The sequence below is a fragment of the Bufo bufo genome, chromosome 9 (genome assembly GCF_905171765.1).
Source record: "Bufo bufo chromosome 9, aBufBuf1.1, whole genome shotgun sequence".
In the NCBI taxonomy this organism is placed as follows: Eukaryota; Metazoa; Chordata; class Amphibia; order Anura; family Bufonidae; genus Bufo; species Bufo bufo.
In genome coordinates, this window is record NC_053397.1 from 30,062,906 (window position 1) to 30,079,264 (window position 16,359).

A 16,359-nucleotide genomic window follows, 5' to 3' on the forward strand; every position below is an offset into this window, starting at 1 on the left:
TATAAACTAATCAGTAACTTTAACTTTAATCATTGCTGATCTCTTTACTTGGATACCTTACTCTGTCTTAGCTCCGGTAACAGCAGTAAGTACGTGCAGGCGGCGCTCACTCACTGACGTCACGTGCGGGCGGCGCTCACTCACTGACGTCACGTGCCTGCGCCGCCAGGCGCTTGACGTTAGTGAGTGAGCGCCGCCCCCCGAACTGCCTGCTATTGCCTCTGTGTCGGCCAGGCCCTGCCGCGCGGATGTCCTGGGAGCTGACCGGAGCAGCTTTAAAGGTAGTAACAGCTTCTCCGGCCCTCAACATGTCATGGTCTGTATTATGGCAATGTAAGTTGCCATAATACAGACCTAGACTCGAGTATAAGACGAGGGGGCTTTTTGAGCACAAAAATATGTGCCAAAAAACTCGTCTTATACTCGAGTATATACGGTATATATACTACTTTGTAGTATATATTGGAGGCGTGGCGATCTCCTTTGAGTCATTCACACCTGACCAGTCAATCTGTCCTGGAGGCTGGTTTTAAAGTCAGTATAAAACTGAGGCTACTTTCACACTAGCGTTCGGGTGTCCGCTCGTGCGCACCGTTTGAAGGGGCTCACGAGCGGCCCCGAACGCATCCGTCTGGCCCCAATGCATTCTCAGTGGAGGCGGATCCACTGAGAATGCATCCGCCTGCCAGCGTTCAGCCTCCGCTCCGCTCAGTGAGCGGACACCTGAATGCTGCTTGCAGCGTTCGGGTGTCCGCCTGGCCGTGCGGAGGCGAGCGGATCCGTCCACACTTACAATGTAAGTCAATGGGTCCGGATCCGCTTGAAGATGACACAATATGCCTCAGTCTTCAAGCGGATCCGTTCCCCATTGACTTTCAATGTAAAGTCTGAACGGATCCGCTCAGGCTACTTTCACACTTAGAAAATTTTCTAAGTTTTAATGCAGACGCATCCGTTCTGAACGGATGCGAACGTCTGCATTATCGGAGCGGATCCGTCTGATGAAACATCAGACGGATCCGCTCCGAACGCTAGTGTGAAAGTAGCCTGAGTCTGCTTATATAGAACCTACCAGTAGCCATTTGGCTCCAGGAGAAGTATATGGTGGGCTTAGCGTGCATGTTGGTACTTGCATCCCTGGATCCGATGAAAGCTGTAATGGCACCGGACGGGGTTAAAAGCAGAGTGTGCTTGGCTTGCATGCTGACCTGCATTCCCTGGACTTTGTGTGGCTGTCATGGCCCATAAACAGGTAGGAACAAGTGTTAGGGACCACTCAAATGAGACGACCTTGACGCAGTGTGGCTTATTACGCTTTGGCCAAAATGTACACCAATGTCTCATCCAGCATGGAGGCAGGGCAGAGTGCTGGATGTAGAGTGCGATCACATTTGCATTTTCCGTTTATATACGGTATATCATATAGGAGACACACACAGTGATATTTGAGAAGTGAAATGAAGTTTATTGGATTTACAGAAAGTGTGCTATAATTGTTTAAACAAAATTAGGCAGGTGAATAAATTTGGGCACCACAAAAAAGAAATGAAATCAATATTTAGTAGATCCTCCTTTTGCAGAAATTACAGCCTCTAAACGCTTCCTGTAGGTTCCAATGAGAGTCTGGATTCTGGTTGAAGGTATTTTGGACCATTCCTCTTTACAAAACATCTTTAGTTCATTCAGGTTTGATGGCTTCCGAGCATGGACAGCTCTCTTTAAGTCACACCACAGATTTTAAATTATATTCCGGTCTGGGGACTGAGATGGCCATTCCAGGACGTTGTACTTGTTCCTCTGCATAAATGCCTTGGTGGATTTTGAGCAGTGTTTAGGGTCGTTGTCTTGTTGAAAGATCCAGCCCCGGCGCAGCTTCAGCTTTGTCACTGATTCCTGGACATTGGTCTCCAGAATCTGCTGATACTGAGTGGAATCCATGCGTCCCTCAACTTTGACAAGATTCCCAGTCCCTGCACTGGCCCCACAGCCCCACAGCATGATGGAACCACCACCATATTTTATTGTAGGTAGCCGGTGTTTTTTTCGGAATGCTGTGTTCTTTTTCCTCCATGCATAACGCCCCTTGTTATGGCCAAATAACTCAATTTTAGTTTCATCAGTCCACAGCACCTTATTCCAAAATGAAGCTGGCTTGTCCAAATGTGCTTTAGCCCACCTCAAGCGGCACTTTTTGTGCTGTGGACGGAGAAAAGGCTTCCTCTGCATCACTCTCGCATACAGCATCTCCTTGTGTAAAGTGCACCGAATGGTTGAACGATGCACAGTGACTCCATCTGCAGCAAGATGATGTTGTAGGTCTTTGGTGTTGGTCTGTGGGTTGACTCTGACTGTTCTCACCATTCGTCGCTTCTGTCTATCCGAGATTTTTCTTGGTCTGCCATTTCGAGCCTTAACTTGAACTGAGCATGTGGTCTTCCATTTCCTCAATATGTTCCTCAATATGTTCCATTTCCTCAATATGTTCTGAGACAGCATTCTGTATCCTTCCCCTAAACCATGATGGTGAACAATCTTTGTCTTCAGGTCATTTGAGAGTTGTTTTGAGACCCCCATGTTGCTACTCTTCAGAGAAAATTGAAAGAGGAGGGAAACTTACAATTGACCCCCTTAAATACTCTTTTTCATAATTGGATTCACCTGTGTATGTAGGTCAGGGGTCACTGAGCTTACCAAGCCAATTTGAGTTCCAATAATTAGTTCTAAAGGTTTTGGAATCAATAAAATGACAACAGTGCCCAAATTTATGCACCTGCCTAATTTTGTTTAAACAATTATAGCACACTTTCTGTAAATCCAATAAACTTCATTTCACTTCTCAAATATCACTGTGTGTGTCTCCTAGATGATATATTTAACTGACATTTTTTATCGTAACAACCAACGATTTATACAGGAAAATCATGACGATTAACAAGGTTGCCCAAACTTTTGCATCCCACTGTAGTTATGCACATTGACTTTTTCTGTTATTTTGTCCTATTTGTTGTTTGCTTCACAATAAAAAAATAAAAAAAAACATCTTCATAGTTGTCGGCATGTTCTGTAAATTAAATGGTGCAAATCCTCAAACAATCCATGTTAATTCCAGGTTGTGAGGCACCAAAATACGAAAAAAAGTCAAGCGGAGCAGCGTGGCAGATAGGGGAGGCTGCCATGTACTGACAGAGCGCTACCTGGTCCTGGTGGTCAGGGATGAGGACTGTGCTTCTCAAGGATTATTTTCTACTGGGAAATACAGGGCACAGTATAATACACTAGAATCTATATAATATAAAGATATTAGCCCTACCCCCGAATAATAATACAATTAGGTGGTCATTTATTATATAGAAATACGTCTATGTTAGGAGTATTTCTGACACAGATTGTGGAGCTAAGGTCCTTAGCACCGCAATCTTAAAAATTTTCCCACTCATGCCAGGTCTAAAAAATGATGGCGTGGGCAGGGAAAGCAATACAGTTATGGCCATCCAGTTATTGGATACCACCGGCCCATAAATTTGGTGCAGGCACACAAAGCAAAGCTAGACTTAAAACTGACAAAAACAATCTTAACTGATAAAGGACCCATTAACTGTATACATTCCTATGCACTGAGCTCCCCCTAGTGGTGGTTGCAGGCAACCAGCTTTGTAATAGATGGGAAGTAGATTTTGTTAATGTGTTTTTCGCAGTTTTCGTTAAATAGATTGAGAAATATGGTGCTCAGAATGAGCATCATGTTTAAAAAGTACCTGTTCTACTTTTTCTGACATAGAAATCAGATAAGGTGAGGTAGAGGGTTACTTTTTTATTACAATTTTTTTTAAATTAAAATGTATTCTTTTTCATTAATAAAAAAAGGAAATTTGTCAGAAATCTGGGGCATTGAGCCTTGCATTGCCTGGGTGTGATTGACACACATATACTGGGAAACTGTGTAAAGCAGGGGAGCCGTTACTAAGTTTTGCTATGGGGCCCTATAAGATCTGTGTATGCCCCTAGCCCCCTACCTATTCTGGTCTGGACGAGAGTAGGCGTTTCTTTTGATGGGAGTGAGAAAAATGTGGAATGCAAACAAGGTATCCATTTCTTTTGCAGATCTGTAGTTTGCGGGCCAAAATACGGATACTGTCATGTGCATGAGGCCTTACAGCATGGCCTATGCCCTTCAAATTTAATTTTGTGCTTGTTTGAAGAAAAAAAAAACAAAGTGGCCACAGAAGGGGTCAGGAGGGTTTTCCTTAACTGTGAAAGATGATGATCGCAACACAAAGACAATACAAAATAGATTTTTAGTAAATTTACCATTCACCTCTAAAGCACACGGGCACTGTATTGAATGGAAACAAGCTCGCCACTTCAAAATGCCACCGCAATCAGTAAGGAGAGTATTTTATCAATACGGGGTTAAGTCAAGTCAGGATCTGATCCACTTGGGATATTACTAAAGGTTGTAAAAATAGGGCAGTGAAGATCAAAGCAAAAATCCTTTATTAAGAGAACAGTTCACCCTGACCCAGATAAAAAAAAAATTTACATTGATTGTAAAGATTTTTGTTGCTACAAAAACCCAACTAGAGAAGGAGCAAACACAGAAAATTTGCAATTTACAGAATTTCTTATTGTAGAATTGTATCTGCACTATTTAAAGGAGGTGAACCTTGACATATCCCCATCTTTACCTCTCCGGCCCCCCTGACATGTATTTCATGCTCCGATGCTCTCCCTTGAGCACAGGGCAAGGGCCTTTTTTGTTTACAATAGCATACTGCTAGGCGGAGGCTAGTGTTCCCGGTGATGTCACCAGCTCTGATGATCAGGCTTTAGCGCTGCCCTAGCTGTTTTACAGGCTAGGGCAGTGCTAAATCCCGCCCATTAGTCCCGGTGACGCTCACTGCTGGGCGGACTTCAATCCGAATTTTAGGGAAAAAGCTGAACTTCCTCCTGCTTCAGGGTAGTGAATCAATTTTTCCTGAATGGCAGTAAAAAAATAAAAATAAATCATACCTACCTCATTCATTTGCTCGCCGCCATCTTGATTGAAGATCTCACATGAAATCCCATGCATGGTGACATGCAACGTCACCACGCCAGCCGACGTGATGCCGTCCTCACGGGCCACTTAAGATTTTGCGCTAGATCCTCAATCAACATGGCAACGGCCGGCAGGTCATGAGCAAATGGGTGAGGTAAGTATGATTTCATTTATTTTTATTTTTATTTTACACTGCGTTCTTACTATCAGATGCCGCGATCAGCTATGAACGCGGCATCTGAGGGGTACAATGACGGGGAGCATCACAATGGCTGTTCCCTGTCATTGCACCCACTACTTACAAAGAAATGCGCTTCGTGACTAAGTAATTCATCATGAAGTAAATTTTTTGTAAAATTCGGCTAAGCAGCCGTATCTAATTTTTAAGTACTTCGCTCATCTCTAGTCACTATGATAGGTTGAGGTCCCAGGGGTTGGAATCCCAGGTCACGGGGACTGGCCACCAACTATTACCTCTTTGAACAGGTAGCCTTCCTGTAATAAAATTCCTGTATGAGGATGCCAGTGTGTGCTAGTGTTTTTACTCCTGGGATTTCTTTAAATCTTGATAGGCATTCATCAAATCCTGCATACTCACACATTCATTATAACGTTTCAGCTCACAGTAGTGACAACCCTTTTCATGGATATGACGGATGAGTTGTCAGCGCTCGGCTGTTGTTACTGTCATCACTGAAGGTTCTGACCTTTAACAAATGATATCAGAAGAAAGGGTAACTCCGTTCAGGACTTTTAACTGTTGCTCAGTCTATAAGGTCACTTGGACTCATGAAGATACCTATTCAGTCATGCTATTTCTTTCGAGGTAATACAATCAGAGGCTGAAATAGCCTAAAATAGAGCATTGACCATTGCAAGCAATGATCTAAAATAACATTTGCAACTAGTCCTACTGTTTTATCTATCCAGCTTGTCACGGGGTTCCGAAGGTGCACTCGGTCCCCCATTGCCCGCAGAACTGTTGCTTAGCTTTTGGAATGAGGTTCTGTGTTTGACCTCATTCCCAGGGCGGCTTTACTAGCTGGGTGGCTCCCTGCTCCTAGTGTGCCTTGAGCACCGAGCTGATCACTCGGTGCTCGACTGGTTGGTCTGTCGGTCATGTGACGCTGGCCACGTCACATGACCCTCACTCCCCACTATAAATACAGGCAGCCTGCTGGCTACAGGTTGCCTGTTAATTTCTAGGTTCCTGGCTATTTGTTGGACTGCTGAATACTTACCTGATCCTGTTCCCTGACCATCCTTTTGCCTGCTCCTCCTGTACTGCGCTTCCATCCTGGTATTGTGACCTCGGCTCCCACCTGACTACTCTCTTAGGACTCCTCTTGTACTTCTCTGCTCTCCTGGTATTTATGACCCCGGCTTCTCCTGACAATTCTCTGCTTGCTCCATTTGTACTTTGCAGCTTTCCTGGTATTGACTCGGTCCGTTCACGTCCTGTTGTTTGTCTGTCTGTCATCCCTGCACTTACTCCAAGTTAGGGATTTCCGTCCAGTTGTCCCCTGTCATTAGGACTCGCGAGGCAAGTAGGCAGGGCCAGGGGTGAGGGTGGAGCGCAGAGGTCACTTCCGTCCCCCCTGTGTGTGTGTGTACGCGACCGTTACACAGCTCCTATGCAGACCTATGTGCCTTCATGATAACGGAATACAACCTCTGTGAGCAGTGTCCCGACTGGGGTGCCTATGGCCCACCAGTAAAATTTATTTTGGGTGCGCACCATACGGATACATTCAAATATTACCTGCTCACACAGCAGCAAGATCCTACCAGATGATTGAATATGGTGGTCCATGCACCAACTTTGAGAAGGTAGGTCCTGGGGAGAAGAGGACACTGGTGGCTTTCCTCTATACCTAGAAGTCATCTCAGCTCTGATCGCTTCTAGAATAATAAACTGGGGAGTTTTTGGTTGAGGTGCTGTACATTGAATATATGTATGTAGTGCAGTAAGTCTACCGTGTTATGAACCACTTGTGCAGGGGGTGGGGGACTAGGGGCCCACCTTGCTCAGGGACCCACCGGGGGATTCACCTGTACCCCTGTGGGCTAGTCCGAGCCCGTCTGTGAGGTCTTACTTTGCAGTCATATTCTATTTGTCCCCTAAAGCTACCCATACACGTTAGTCTTTTCTCAGCCGAACCCACCGAGAACGGCAGGTTCGGCCAACATACTAATATTTGTGGGAGCTCCCGACTCTCTGATGTCAGGGGAGACAAGGATCGGTGGAAATTTATATTTCCGACGGCAGAAGTGTGTGGCAGTGGCTTTCTCCACTTTCCCCATAGAATATACATACACATCCAGCTGAGCCAAAAGTCTTGCTGACCTACAGACAATAGAATAGGGGACAGATGGGAAGGAGTCTAAGTACAGAGAATGTGTAGTCTGTAACTATAGAGATAGTGATGGACGAACCTCGGCCGGGACGATTCGCGAACGCGCGTTCGCAATCGAATGTTCGGAACCATGCGTTCAAGGCGGGCCCCATTCACTGGCAGGCGAAACTGAAAAACCTTCAGGTAATATTTGCAGCCAGCAAACACTTACTAGAAGTACACAAATAGTCCTACAACATGGACAGTGATTTACCAGAGCGGGATCATTGGCAAAAATTCCCACAAAAAATATGTATTTTAATCAGGGGCCATTTTTATGGAAACTCTCAAAAGGGAAACTCTCAAAAATGTGCCCTGCTGGAGCCTAGAAAATGTTTATTTCCTATCGGTCTGATGTATACAAATGTGTGCACTCCACGTTTTTGTATCCTGCAGAGTCCATAAAAAAAATGCATACGTTAACGTAATTTTTTTTTCTACCATGGAACTGTATGGTGAACGGACGCCACTGTACGACATCAGTCTGACGCATCTGTTTTTTATATTTTTTTATATTTCTTTATTGTTTTATACAAAAAAACAAACAGGAGGAGACAATGACTTATGAAAGTACAAGACATCTCAATGTCTACATCACAAGACTCTAAAACATAAGGACCAAGAGACGACCAAAAAAAAAAAAGAAGGAAAAACATAGGAAACAAAAAAGCACAAAAAGCTGAGACATTGAAATCTTGGGTACATAGAAAAAAAATAATAATACTCATATCCGCCCCCACTGTACGGCATCAGTTATCGCATACATTTTTGGTATGCATTAAATGGATGTCAAAAATAGGATGTGAACCCAGCCTAAGTGTCAGAATAAGCACCAGTACACAGCGGAGCAGCGTGGCGGAGAGGGGAGGCCGCCATGTACTGACAGAGCACTACCTGGTCCTGGTGGTCAGGGATCAGGACTGTGTTTCCCAAGGATCATTTTCTACTGGGAAATACAGGGCACAGTATAATACATTAGAATCTATATAATATACAGATATTAGCCCTACCCCCGAATAATAATACAATTAGGGGGTCATTTATTATATAGAAATGTCTATGTTAGGCGTATTTCTGACACAGATTGTGGCGTAAAGGTTCTTAGCACCGCAATCTGCATATTTTTTCCGCTCATGCCAGGTCTAAAAGGATGGCGTGGGCAGGGAAAGGGATACAGTTATGGCCATCCAGTTATTGGATACCACCGCCATACATTGACCGGATAACACCTCTGTACAGTGACCGGATAAAAGGGTATAAGAGGGCACAGTACAGGGAATGACTAGGGGCACTGCACAGGGTGTGTTAAGAGGTCACAATGCAGGGTATAAGGGGGCACAGTACGGGGCGAGAGGCACAGCACAGACGGGGGGCACAGTCACATGACCCTGTGACATTAGAAGGTCCTTATGGTGAATGCGGTTTATACGCCACCATAATAAGAGGAAGAGGAGTGAGACAAGGGTGTTATTAGTACAGGCCCCAAAAATTAGCCAATGGGCATTCACCTGACAGCAAAGAACTTTGGATTCTATGGCTGGAAGTACATTAGGCGGTCACAGGATAAATATGTAACTGCCGGCCAGTACAGGCCCCAAAAATTAGGCATTCATCTGACATAAAAGGCCTGTATTTACATAAGGCAAGGACCATTCTTTGTTCTGGGTAGTGGCGGATATGTGTGGGCTGGCATGAGGAAATTCAATTCCACATGGTCATCACAGGTGTTGAATTCCTCCAATATCAATGCCTCATTTTAAAAAATGTGAGGTAGTCCACACTGTCGTGAGCTAGGCGAGTGCGCTTATCGGTCACAATCCCCCTTGCTGCGCTGAATGTCCTGAGGAAATTCAATTACACGTGGTCATCACAGGTCTTGAATTCCTCCGAGATCCATGCCTCATTCATTTTTAAAAATGTTAGGTAGTCCACACTGTCGTGAGCTAGGTGAGTGCGCTTATCGGTCATGATCCCCCCTGATGCGCTGAACGTAATTTTGGACAGGACACTCGATGAGGGGCAAGCCAAGAGTTCTATGGCAAATTGTGTCAGCTCTGGCCACAGGTCAAGCCTGCACACCCAGTAGTCAAGGGGTTCCTCGCTTCTCAGAGTGTCCACATTGTCCGTTAACCAGATATAGTCGTACACCTGTTGGTCTAGGCCAGTGGTGGGCAAACTTTTTTGTCAACTGAGCCAAATATCGCCAAAACCACGATTGAAATTTCTTTCGAGAGCCACATTTTTAAAACCTAAAATATTGCGTCAACAGTACCAGTGAGGACTATTAGGGCTCATGCACACGACTGTGTGCCCGCCGATGCCATATTGCAGGCCGCATACGGTGGTTCCGCAATACACGGGCACTGGCCGTGTGCAACACGCATCAAGGACCCATTCACTTCAATGGGTCCAGGATCCGGGATATGAGTGCTACAGAGTGCTTCCGTGGTGCTTCTGGCTGTGCCTACGCACCGCAAAAAAGTAGCACATGCACTACTTTTTTGCGGTGCGGAGGCACAGCCAAAAGCACCACGGATGCACACTGTAGCACTCATATCCCGGATCCTGGACCCATTGAAGTGAATGGGTCCATGATGCGGGCTGCACACGGCCGTGTGCAGCCCGCATCATGGACCTATTCACTTCAGCATGCGCTACTTTTTTGCGGTGCGGGCAGTCGGATGCGGATCGCGAACCCCATTCAAGTGAATGGGTCCGTGATCCTCATGCAGCTGCCCCATGGTCTGTGTCCGTGCATTGCGGACCGCTATTTGCGGTCCGAAGCACAGGCACAGCGCCCTTACATTTGTGGGCATGAGCCCAGAGTGTGTTTTTACATACTTTTATATGTACTTTCTTTTATTTGGATCTTGATTATTATTTCATTTTATCTCTATCATTTTTTACTTTTATTAAACTTGTCTGCAGATGTGGATGTAATGTGGATGACGCACTTATGGGGGATATCTGTGGATGACGCACTTATGGGGGATATCTGTGGATGACGCACTTATGGGGGATATCTGTGGATGACGCACTTATGGGGGATATCTGTGGATGACGCACTTATGGGGGATATCTGTGGATGACGCACTTATGGGGGATATCTGTGGATGACGCACTTATGGGGGATATCTGTGGATGACGCACTTATGGGGGATATCTGTGGATGACGCACTTATGGGGGATATCTGTGGATGACGCACTTATGGGGGATATCTGTGGAGGGCACCTATGGGGGATATCTGTGGATGACACATATATAGCATAAGATGCTATATAAGTGCCCTCCACAGATATCCCCCATAAGTGCCCTCCACAGATATCCCCCATAAGTGCCCTCCACAGATATCCCCCATAAGTGCCCTCCACAGATATCCCCCATAAGTGCCCTCCACAGATATCCCCCATAAGTGCCCTCCACAGATATCCCCCATAAGTGCCCTCCACAGATATCCCCCATAAGTGCCCTCCAGTAAGTAAAGTAATGTATTAGTGGGGGGGAAGGGAGGAGGCAGGGACACTTGCGGTGGGGCCGGTGCACACACCGGGGGCAGCTCCTACCTTTCTGCTGCAGGACATTTCGCTCCTCCTGGACCTGAGCGGCGGTCTCTTCACCACTCCTCACATGGCCGGTGTTCTGCTGAAAGTCCGCCGCTGCCCGCCCTTCTGCTGCTGTGCGCAGCGTGACATCTCACCCTCCGTCATGCGCCTCCTGCCCCGCCTGCCCGCTTCATTCATAAAGTGGAAGGAGCAGACAGACGGGGCAGGAGGCGCATGACGGACATTTTGCAAGCTTGAGCGGCGCGATATGACTGCGCGGCCGCCCACCCGCCAGCCCGAACCAAAGAGCCGCATCTAAGGATCAAAAGAGCCGCTTGTGGCTCGCGAGCCGCACTTTGCCGACCACTGGTCTAGGCGTTCCCTGAGGCTGGATCCGGAGGGAGGCTGTCGATGGGTTGGTTGCAAGAATGATCTCATATGCGAAGTGACCAACACATCTTCAAACCGCCCTCTTTTTGCAGGCGCGGTAGATTGGTACCCAAACCTGTTTCGCTGTGTGTGGAAATTTCTCTGCCAGTGCCCGCAACAGCAGAATGCAGCATCTATCGCAGCAAGGCCTGGAAATGCTGCATTCTGGCAGCCCTCTTTGATGCTGGTAACATGTCTGCCATTTTATGTTTGTACCGGGGGTCTAAGTACGTTGCCACCCAGTACAGGTCCTTGACCTTTATGCTTTTTATACGGGGGTCCCTCTTCAAACACTGGAACATGAAGGCCCCTATTTGCACTAAATTGGAAGCAAAGAAGCACACTGGCTCCTTCTCATCGCCCAGGAGAATGTCGTCCTCGGTCTCCTCCTCCCAGCCACAGACAACACCAGGGACCCCCGAAAAGTTTAAAGCCTGCTCTTCTTGCTCCTCCTCCTAGCAGTAGCAGTGGAAAAGGAGGAGTCAGCCGAGGAGGAGACGGAGAATGGAGTAGGAGAAGGAGAAGAAAAGGCAGGCCTGCATGCAATCCGTGGCGGTAACACCAAATCCACACGGGTGCCACGGGTTAAATGCTTGACGACCGTCAGAAGGTTCACCCAGTGGGCAGTAAAAGTTATGTACCTTCCTTGCCCGTGTTTTCTAGACCACGTGTCTGGTGAGATGTATCCTGGCACCGACACTGTGTGCCAAAGATATATTAACTTGCCGCTGAACGTGGCCATATAGTTCAGGGATGCCCTTCTGGGAGAAATATTTCCTTCCGGGGACCTTCCATTGCGGTGTGCTAATGGCCAAAAATTTTCTAAAGGCCTCCAAATCCACCAATTTATATGGCAGTAGTTGGCGGGCTAGCAGTTCCGACAAGCCAGCAGTCAGCCGTTGGGCAAGAGGATTATCTGGCATCATAGTTTTTATACGCTCGAACATTTCGGCCACAGAAGTCTGCCTTGTGCCAAATGAATGCGACGGCGGCATGGTGGAAGGTGGAGGACAAATGGGAGGAGAGAGGAGAAGGAGAAGAGGCAGGACGTGGAGCGCCGGGAGTGTGGCTTTGTGGGTTATACATCCTAGTTAAATAACTACAACTCCCAGCATTGCTCTGCCTCTCCCTTCACTTACCTCTCCTCATATACAGACATCAGCATTAGGCTCCTTCTCCTCTTCACTCCGGTCCAATCCTGCACTGGTCACATGATGGTGACATCATCCACATGTGATGTCACCACAGGTCCTTCACCTCTTCCCAGTGTATTAGATTCAATTGTATTGCCGTTCTGTGTACGGCAATACAGTTGTATCTAGCAGGCAGGCAGGATATTCGGGGCCTGGGACAAAACATCAGGGGCCCGGGCCCCGAATGTTTTAACCTAGCAACTGGGCCCGGGGCAGCTGCCCCTTTTGCCCTGCGGCAAAGACGGCCGTGGTTAGTCACAAACAAAACTATAAACTATCACTTACACCTGACCCAGCCATTGCATATTATTGGCATCAGAGTGCATAACTTCAATCCGGCTCTACTGCACAAGTATATGGAAAACCTCTATCACTATTTTGTGGAAGCTGATATATGGCAGGCCTCAATCAGTTGTTAGTTGAAGCTGGTATATCACCATCAAGCAGTAATTTTGTGGACGCAGGTATATGGAAAACCTCTATCACTATTTTGTGGAAGCTGATAGATCGCAGCCCTCAATCAGTATTTTTTGGAAGCATACAAATGCACTATAATATACTTTTCATGTTAGAAAGTATATTATAAGTATATTATACCCCTCTGTGTATCACACCTATCGATAACACAACGCTACCAGTCCTTAAAAGGACTTTTGTGGCCCTATTAGCTAGCGTTTGGTGTCCCTAAGTTCCTAACAACCTGTCCCTGCTCCAAAATGCAACCTCTCCCCACACTGGCAAAACACATCATGTAAAATGGCTGCTAGATCGGGTTCTGTTATAGGGTTGGGGGTGTGTCCATGTGCTGAAACGTCTCAATTGGCTGTCCTGTCCTACCTGATGGATGTGTCATGGGTCAAAGTTAGGTGCAATGCAAAAGAATATGGCACGCGCCATATGTTCGCATGTTCGGCGGATAGAGAACGTGCAAAGTTCGCTGCTAACCGACCGCCGGGCGAACCGCATGGCCATCACTGTAAAGAGACACCAAATCCTCTGGATAGATCATTAGCATCTGATCGGCAGGGGTCCTTCGGCCGCGGCCTTCTCACGGTTTACCGCTGGCCCAGTGACGTCACGACTAGTATCAACTGGCCTGGGTGGGTCTAAGCTCCATTCAAGTGAACAGAGCTTAGCTGCGCCCAGGCAAGTTGATACAAGTCGTGACGTCACTGGGCCAGCGGTAAACCGTGAGAAGGCCGCGGCGCTGCTGGAGCGCCGCTGCCTTCTCAAACAGCTGATTGGCAGGAATCCCGGGTGTCGGACCCCCGCCGATCAGATGCTAATGATCTAGATCATCAGTTTAAACAAACTGCAGAACCCCTTTAATTCAATAGCCAATGGCTCATGGCTGCCGTCCGCTCCTCTTTCTATTATTGTCCTATTATTGTTCATCGTTGCCTCACCGCCAGAACTTTTTTTTAAAACACACAGCTAGTCCCCCCAACGTGTTTCACCACAGATATGAGGTGGCCGGATGGGAGCTTCTGTGGATGAGTGCCTTCGAGCACTCCCACGATCCCAACCACCAGAGAGGCTGGCACATTTTCCTATAGTGTGCAAGCACGACCACCGCTGCTGCATTTGCATGGTGGTCATAAACCCTGGAAATGAGCTGTGTATAATGTGATGGAAAAATGAATGAAACGAGCAAAAGGAGGCAATATGGACAGTCAGAATACACGAGTAAGTGCCCTGTATTAACTTTTTCTACATGATAAGGGTTCATGCACACGACCGTAGCCGGATACTGGCCCAGTGCATTTCGCATTTTGCGGAATGGAATGTCCTGGCCTCTATAGAACAGTCCTATCCTTGTCCGTAAAACAGACATGAATAAGACTTGTTCTACTTTTTTGCAGGGCCACGGAACGGACATATCAATGCAGGCGGTCAGCACATGATGTGCTGTCCGTATTTTTTGCAGCTCCATTTAAATGAATGGATCCACATCCGACCTGCGTAAAATGAGGATTGGATGCGAAAAAATAAAATAAAAATTGTGTGCATGGGCCCTAAATGCATATTTAGGGCCCTTTAGATCAAACTTAATAGCAGGATATTGTAGCAGGTCCATAGGCTACATAACCTCATTACTGGTTATTTCTAGTAGCTATATGCTGGCACGATGACGCCATGAAGTCCTGACCGGTGGCGCTATAACTGATTATCTACTATAAAACTTTCTCATGTCGATAGAATATTGTCGATAGGTATAGGGGGTATACTTATCAAAACTGAGCTCTGAGTGGGATTATCACCCAGATTGATACATTATCATAAACAGACCACTATTGATATTAATATTTTGCCTTGCGAAGCATTTTGTGTTTTTCTTTTTTGGTTTGAATGATAAAAGTACTGTTCATATAACAATATGAAAAAACAGGAGCGGTAAAGTGAGGGTTACTTGTCTTTGTCTATTGAGTTTACTTTATGCTGCATAGATGCTGAAAATATTATTTGCTAAGATAAAAAGACATCCAGTATTCAGCCCCTCTGAATTGTAGATGTGAATGGCCCAAGGTCCTTATACTTTTATACTGAACATAATAACTGCACTTACTTAACTAAATAAATCACGTACTTGTATAAATAACCTTGCCTTACAATATAATAATCAGAATAACAATTTGTACATTAATAACTTTTTTTATATAACCTACAGTGAGAATACAAATATTAACCCCACCCTCACAAAGCCATTTTTCATTTATTTCTTTTTCGTTTTTACCTTAAATTAAAAAATATATATTTTCATTGGTAAGTTCTGACACTATATATTCTTATGGAGCTGAGGAAAAGTAATTTTTTTCCAGGGCAATATGTCGTTTTTATTGATATTTTGGATGTGTAAGACTTTTTGATCACGTTTTATTCAATTTTATTTGCCAAGCAATGTGTCCAAAAAAAACCCCATCAATTCAGCCATTTTATTTTGGGATAAATGCATTTATATTTTACTAGTTCAAGCATTTTCAGATGTGGTAATATTTATTTATTTATTTCTATTTGTAAAATAAAGGTGATTTAAATGTTTATTTTCTAAAAAAAAACAAAACGTATTAACTTTTTTTTTTTTGTCCCATTGGGGTTGGAACATACAATCATTAGCATGGCTTTACCATAGACTATAATGGTTTACCACTGCAGTCTATGGTAAAATCACTGTGTTCTATTTTTCAGAAGGCCCCAGACTACCATAGTAACCAAGCAGCTACTATAATCTCTTTGTGAGGGGGAGTTTGGCATCTCATCACCAGGAGCAGTCCGCTCAGATGCTGTGCATGCAATTGACCTTGACACCCGAGTGATCAGTGTTGTCTGTGATCTGTGATCATGGACTCTGTGATCATGGACTCTATCTATCTATCTATCTATCTATCTCATATCTATCTATCTATCTATCTATCTATCTATCTCATATCTATCTATCTATCTCATATCTATCTATCTATCTATCTATTATCTATCTATCTATCTATCTATCTATCCTCAATGGTTAACCCTATAAAGCTGTGCTTCTGGGATCCTGGGTTAGAATCCAACCCAGTGTGATATCTACATGGAGTTTGTATGTTTCCTCTTGCTTGCATGTATTTCCACAAAAATCACAACCATAGGTTCATTTGGATTTTAGATTATGAGCCCCAGTGGGGACAGGTAGTAATGTGAGTGATGCCAATTGCTCAATTTGTGTAGGGAATATGTTGGTGCTATATACATAAGTTAATAAAACAATACTAATCTATCCCATGCC